The 7,361-nt window shown below is 40.8% G+C and overlaps 1 long non-coding RNA gene across 1 annotated transcript; it reads right to left on the bottom strand.

Annotated features, from left to right (window-relative positions):
• Nucleotides 1-3,044: 3,044 nt before the first annotated feature.
• Nucleotides 3,045-3,723, bottom strand: LOC122724494. The gene is made up of 3 exons (XR_006351915.1): nt 3,613-3,723; nt 3,256-3,512; nt 3,045-3,090 (listed from the first exon to the last, which is right to left on the bottom strand). It is a non-coding gene; the product is annotated as an uncharacterized LOC122724494 (long non-coding RNA).
• Nucleotides 3,724-7,361: the final 3,638 nt, after the last annotated feature.

The raw sequence follows: 7,361 nt of genomic DNA on the forward strand, positions 1-7,361 counted from the left end.
GTGAATGTGGTGTAGCAAAGTTATTTGCTGAGATAGAAGGCAAACACAAATTAATGCAATTCTTGATGGGCTTAAATGAGTCTTATGACCATGTGAGAAATCAAATTCTCATAATGGAGCCACTGCCTAGTGTAAACAAAGCATATTCTATGATTTTGAGAATTGAAAAACAGAGGGAGACACAAAATGATGAAGCTGGGAACAGTGCAATGACAGCAAACACTTCAGGGATCAACAAAGGCAAAACATGGAAAAACCAATTCAAAAAAAAGGATGACAGAACCTGTTCTTACTGCAAAACTACAGGCCATGTGAGGGAAACATGCTTCAAGCTCAATGGATATCCAGATTGGTTCAATGAACTCAAATTGAAGAAAAACAAAGGAAAAGAAAATGTTGCAGCTCATGTGTTTGAAACACCTCTAGAAAGCAATGATGATTACACTCAAGGCAAAGTTGATTGGAACATAGAGTCACTGATGCAGGAGATGATCAAATACATGAAGAATCATGGCCAGAGCACAGCCGGCAGCAATGATGCAAATTGTGTGAACTATACTGGGTTTGCAGGTATGACATCTTCTTGCTACTCTAAGGTTTATGAAAATAGAACTATAGGAGAATGGATTATAGATACAGGTGCCACAGCTCACATGTGCAATGACCTATCTCTTTTTTCAAAACACAGAACTCTAAATAAACCTAGTGTAGTGACCCTACCCGATGGTAGTATGAAAAATATCACCAAAATTGGTACAGTGCCTTTAAACCAGAATATGCAATTGCTAGATGTACTATATATGCCCACATTTAAATACAATTTACTGTCTGTTAGCCAAATCACCCAAACTAACAAAATATCTGTACAATTCTACCATAATCAATGCATCTTGCAGGACCTAGTGACTAAACACCCATTGGCTGTTGGGAGAATGCACCAAGGATTGTATAGACTAAATAAAGAATCATTTAGCCATCAAGACAGCAGAATAAAGACAATTGGCACAGCATTGGCATCTCAACAACTTCAAAGCAACTACGAAGTATGGCACAGAAGATTAGGTCATGCATCAAAAAGCAAATTGTTGCATCTAAATGTAATAAAAGCCAATGAATGTGATTCTCATGTATGCACCATTTGCCCTATTGCAAAACAACAAAGATTGAGTTTTAATAAGAGCAAGATTACATCTACATCACAATTTGAGCTAATTCATGTGGATCTCTGGAGCCTATATTCAGTAGTTTCAGTATCAAATGCAAGATATGTATTGACCATAGTTGATGATTACACTAGAGCTACATGGACATATTTACTACAGCAAAAACAATCAGTATCTGTTGTGTTAAAAGAATTCATAGCTATGGTGAACAATCAATTTCATAAGTCAGTCAAGAACTTAAGATCAGACAATGGGACAGAGTTTGTGAACCAAGATTGTAGCAAGTGGCTGAAGGAAAAGGGCATTATTCATCAGAAATCATGCCCATACACCCCACAACAGAATGGGGTAGTTGAAAGAAAGCACAAACACCTATTACAAGTTGCAAGAGCTCTAATGTTTCAGTCAAAACTACCAAAAAGATTCTGGGGAGAATCCATACTCACTGCCACCTATATCATCAACAGATTACCAAGCCCTGTACTTAATTGGGAAACACCTTATGCTAGTTTGCACAAGGAAAACCCCAATCTAAACTTTCTCAAAACCTTTGGATGCCTATGCTTTGCAACCAATACTTTACCCCACACGACAAAATTTGAAGAAAGAGCCTTTAAAGGAGTATTCCTTGGATATGTTCCAGGAATGAAGGCCTACAAAATATATGCCCTAGACCTAAACAAAATCATTGTTTCCAGAGATGTGATCTTCCATGAAGACATATTCCCATTCAGATCACAACCTGACACCCATGACCCACATAAAACAGTATTACCAAATACAATATCCGAACCTGACTCAAGTCCAACCATGCCAATGTCACCTCATACAGATATTAACCCCCCCCCATGAATCTTTAAGAATAACAGAAGAGACTGAACAGTACACTGAGGATTCTGCAACTGAAGACAGAAGAGAAACATCTACTGAAGATGAAGGAGAAATTCCTGACAATCTTGAACCAGCCCCAGAAATTTCAGAAGAAGGAGCTTCTACACACACAAGGAGAAGCACAAGGCTACCTACAAGACCAAGATGGCTAAATGACTTTGTGGCAACCTCTATATGTCCTATCAATCCTGGTGCATTCCCCAACAACACCACAGGTAATTCTCCCTATAACTACCCCTGTTTTACCTCTGAACCTATTTTTACCCCCCATTATTTGAGTTTTGTGGCAAATGTGTCTATAAACTGTGAACCTAAGTCCTATTCACAAGCCAAGGAGGATAGCAATTGGGTGCAAGCCATGCAAGATGAACTAACAGCCTTAGATACCAATAATACTTGGTATTTAACAACTCTGCCCAAAGGAAAAAGAGCCATTGCTTCCAAATGGGTTTTCAGAATAAAATACAAGCCAGACGGCTCAGTTGACAGATTCAAAGCCAGGCTAGTGGCCAAGGGATTTAATCAATTACTTGGAATTGATTATACTGACAATTTTTCTCCAGTAGCCAAATTGGTTACTGTAAGAATGTTCATGGCAATTGCTACTGCTAAGAACTGGCCTATACATCAACTTGACGTAAATAATGCATACCTACATGGTCATATAGAAGAAGATTTATACATGATCCCCCCGGAAGGCTATGACAAAACTCAGCCAGGACAAGTGTGCAAACTCATAAAAAGCATTTACGGGCTAAAACAAGCAGGAAGAATGTGGAATAAGGAGCTTACCCAGTGCTTAAACCAATTTGGTTTCAAACAATCACCCTTTGATCACTGCCTGTTCACAAGAACAAAGGAAGGCAGATTTTTAACATTGTTAGTTTACGTTGATGATATTCTTATAGCAGGTCAATCAGAAAAAGATATAACAGAAATGAAATCTCACCTTGATAAAGCTTTCACAATCAAAGATCTGGGACATGTTAAATACTTTCTGGGATTACAGATCGCACGTTCTGAGACTGGATTATTTCTTCACCAAAAGAAATATCTATTAGACATTATACAAGACACAGGTTGTATGCAAGCCAAATTTTCTGACAACCCACTACCACAAGGACTCAAACTTGACAACACAACAGGACCTCTTTTGACTGAACCGGATAAATACAGGAGGTTAATAGGAAGGTTACTCTACCTCGGAGTTACCAGGCCAGACATCTCCTACGCGACGCAGCACCTCAGCCAGTTCATGCAACAGTCGCGTCAACCGCACTGGAACGCCGCACTTCACGTGCTTCGCTATCTGAAGAGTTGTCCAACAAGAGGGTTATTTTTCCCAGCTCAGAACGATCTCAAGCTCCGAGCTTTCTCCGATGCTGACTGGGCTTCTTGTCCGATGACCCGGAAATCTCTCACCGGGTTCTGCATATTCCTCGGACCATCCTTAATATCCTGGAAAACAAAAAAATAGAACACGGTTAGCAAGTCCTCAGCAGAAGCTGAGTACAGAAGCATGGCTCTCACAGTGTGCGAGCTCAAATGGATCACTTACCTGATGAAAGAGTTTCACGCCGATCCACAACTTCCTATACCGCTTCACTGCGACAACCAAGCGGCTCAGCATATCGCGGCCAACCCGGTTTTTCATGAACGAACAAAGCACCTTGTAACGACCCGAAAATCGGACCGCTACCGGCGCTAGGATCCGGGTCGACTTAAGGCCGCCGGGACCCGTAGCAAGCCAAACATACAACCTGTAAACCTGTATAATCCCATACATGATCAACAACATACATAAAAATTTAAAACTTTTCTTTTCATAAACATCAACCAAACTCAACCTGTGCATAAATATAAACATAACTTTGATCCCTCTGTGGGATCTCATCTGTGCCCTCAAAGGGTAACATAACCTGTGTTGAGCTGGTTTACATAAACATCACCAAAATCTCTAAGATCATGTATAAAAAGGGATACAACATTCTATGGTCAAGCACACACTAACATCCATAAAACTCATTACATAACTAAACTGTACTTTTACATTACAATTTGATCATGTCCATTGCTAGCTATTACATAAACATGACTTCTTAACACTATCCGGACTCCTGCTATATCCTGTACCTGCAAGCCTGGGGGTAAAGGGAGAGGGGTGAGCTAAAAGCCCAGTGAGCTGAACTATTAAAACACTTTAATACTATGCTCTATGAAATGCATCATAACACAAACAATTCACATAAGGGTTGGGTGAACTTGTCACCAATTAGTCCAAGTTAACTCTGTGCCAGGCCTGTAGAATGGGGTCCTGGTCTTTCCTGTCAGAACATACATTACTTACCATTTTCCCAGGGCCTCCTCTGGCTCCTGGTCTTCAAGTCCCATAACCGTACTAGACCATAGGATGGAATCCTGGTCTTTCCTTACTCTGTGCCAGGCCTGTAGACTGGGGCCTGGTCTTTCTTACTCTGTGCCAGGCCTGTAGCATGGGGCCTGGTCTTCCTGTCATGGACTAACTAGGTCATCCGACATTCACCCACATCAACAATAATTTATGCAATGCGGCATATTCGTGAAAACTAATGCAATCATCCTATTGCATAATCATGATGCATGAAACATGGTAAAGCATTTAATTTAAAAGATTAAGTTTTAGTTCCACTCACCTCTGGCTGACTCTGACAACACCGAAGCAGCTGAACTCACTGCTGGGGTCCTCGGTTCCTCGGGTCCGAACCTACACAGGTGGACTCAAATGAGGGACCAAACATACCTGAACATAACTATAAACTACTCCCCAAAAACCCCCTAAAACATCCTGAAAAAATCACATAGAGATATGCATGAAATGGCTGAACAGGGCACTTTCGGCGGCACCTTCGGCGGCCGAAAGTCCTGGACAGATCCAAAAGTCAGGCAGGTTCGGCGGCACCTTCGGCGGCCGAACCTCCCAGACAGATCCGAAAGTCTTCTTTCGGGGGCAAGCTTCGGCAGCCGAATGCTGCCTCCACAAGGGGGTTCGGCGGCCGAAACTCCCTTCGGCGGCCGAACCTGGTTTCTGCTAGAAGGGCAGAAACTTGGTTCACATGAACCTCTTGCCTCCCAAAACCTCAAATCATGCATAAATCTCAACTAAAACATGCATACAAGATCCTAGGGGTCTCAAGCAGTCATATACCCCAACTACAACACTTCAAACACACACAAGCAAGCCACATTGTTCAAAACATCAACATTAACCCATAACTCAACATATACCCTAACATGCATTTCTACTCATAGATCTTGCATAAAACTTATTTAAAACACATAAGGAGCTTAAGATCGGCTCTTACCTCTTGAAGATCGAGAGGGAGACGACCTAAACTTGGAGATCCACGAAAATGAGCTCCTGAGTTCCCAAAGCTCCAAAACTTGTTTCAAAAGCTTAAATCTTCAAAACCAAGTGAAAACAAGTGAAAATCTTGAAAGATTTAGAGGAAGAACATCAAAAATGGGTGAGTGACGGCGGAGAGCTCACCTTGGCCGAAAATGGGGAAAAGCTCGCCCGTTTTCGGCTAAGGGACCCTTTTATAGTGGCTGGCCAGACCACGTTCGGGGGCCGAATGTGCCTCCGCATGCATGCCATGTTCGGCGGCCGAACATGAGGTTCGGCGGCCGAACCTGGACTTCCCTCACTCATGCTTTCGGGGGCCTAACGTGCCTCCAAAACGCATGCATGTTCGGCGGCCGAACTTGACTTTCGGCGGCCGAACCTGGGTTTTCCTCCAAGGACTTTTCATGCAAAAACTCATTCAATTTCATACTCAAAATCATAAAACACATTAAAACATTTTTATAAAACATGATTCTACCCTTCTAGAGGTCTCCGACATCCGAGATCCCACCGGACGGTAGGAATTCCGATACCGGAGTCTAGCCGGGTATTACACACCTGGACATCGACTGCCATATCATCCGCGAGCAGATCACCAGAGGCCTCATTTCCACGGTGCACGTACCCTCACGGCAACAGATCGCCGATCTCTTCACAAAACCCTTGGGAGCGGCGCAGTTCCAGACTCTTCTCTCCAAGATGAGTTTCCCTAAAAATTAGGGCAACTCTATCTTGAGGGGGGCGTGAAGAGATATTATGTACTGCCCCAAATGACGTCGCAGAGGAGAACCAAGCACAGCCAAAGACAAAATTAATTCAGAAGCAAAACGGCACAGTATAGACAAAGCCAAAACGGCGCCGTTTCATAACCTGTTGTAATTTATTCCAGAAAGTCCAGGAAATTCAAGAAAACTCTAGAAAGATCAGTTTGTTAGGAATTAGTTTTCCAGATGTGTATATATACATGACTTTTATCAGATCTAAATAACAGACTCTACTTTTTTCATCTCAATCTTAGCTAAACTTTACAACCCAGCAACTTTTTCTTCTTCTTCTTCTTCTTCCTACCCAGCAAATTTTTCTTCTTCTTCTTCTTCTTCTTCTTCTTCTTCTTCTTCTTCTTCTTCTTCTTCTTCTTCTTCCTACCCAACAACTTTTTCTTCTTCTTCTTCTTCTTCCTACCCAGCAAATTTTTCTTCTTCTTCTTCTTCTTCTTCTTCTTCTTCTTCCTACCCAGCAACTTTTTCTTCTTCTTCTTCTTCTTCCTACCCAATAACTTCTTCTTCTTCTTCTTCTTCTTCTTCTTCTTCTTCCTACCCAGCAACTTTTTCTTCTTCTTCTTCTTCTTCCTACCCAACAACTTCTTCTTCTTCTTCTTCTTCTTCTTCTTCTTCTTCTGGAATTTCACATTGAAAGAAGGGTATTTTTGGAAAAAATCATCACATCTCACTTTTGACTCTTTGACCAAACGGTTTAAATGGACGGAAGGACTACGAATTTGGACGGAAGAGAAAGTGAGGGACTTAAGTGTTGGATCGCCAAAATAGAGGGACAGAAGTGTTAATTACGTTAAACCTCAGGGACTAAAAAGTAATTTTCCCTATAAAATATATAGTAATATAAAGTAAATAAACAAAACACAAAGTCTTCGTTATCCATACATTCAACAAATACAAAAAAACTAAAGAAAACTCTATATTAAATATTTTATAAGTTTTGTGGAAATATTTTTCACAAGAAATCAATTTCAGCTAAATAAGTTTCAATCCTTTCTTCAATATGTGACACCTTCAATTTGATGCAAAAATTAAATTAATAAATAAATATTTTTAATTAATTGCAAGTGAGGATATATTTTCTATATATGTATATTTAAGTAATTTTACAACTTACAATATTTAACAGTCCACTCTAATTCTTGGAAT

Source organism: Manihot esculenta, chromosome 9, assembly GCF_001659605.2.
Source record: "Manihot esculenta cultivar AM560-2 chromosome 9, M.esculenta_v8, whole genome shotgun sequence".
Lineage (NCBI taxonomy): Eukaryota > Viridiplantae > Streptophyta > Magnoliopsida > Malpighiales > Euphorbiaceae > Manihot > Manihot esculenta.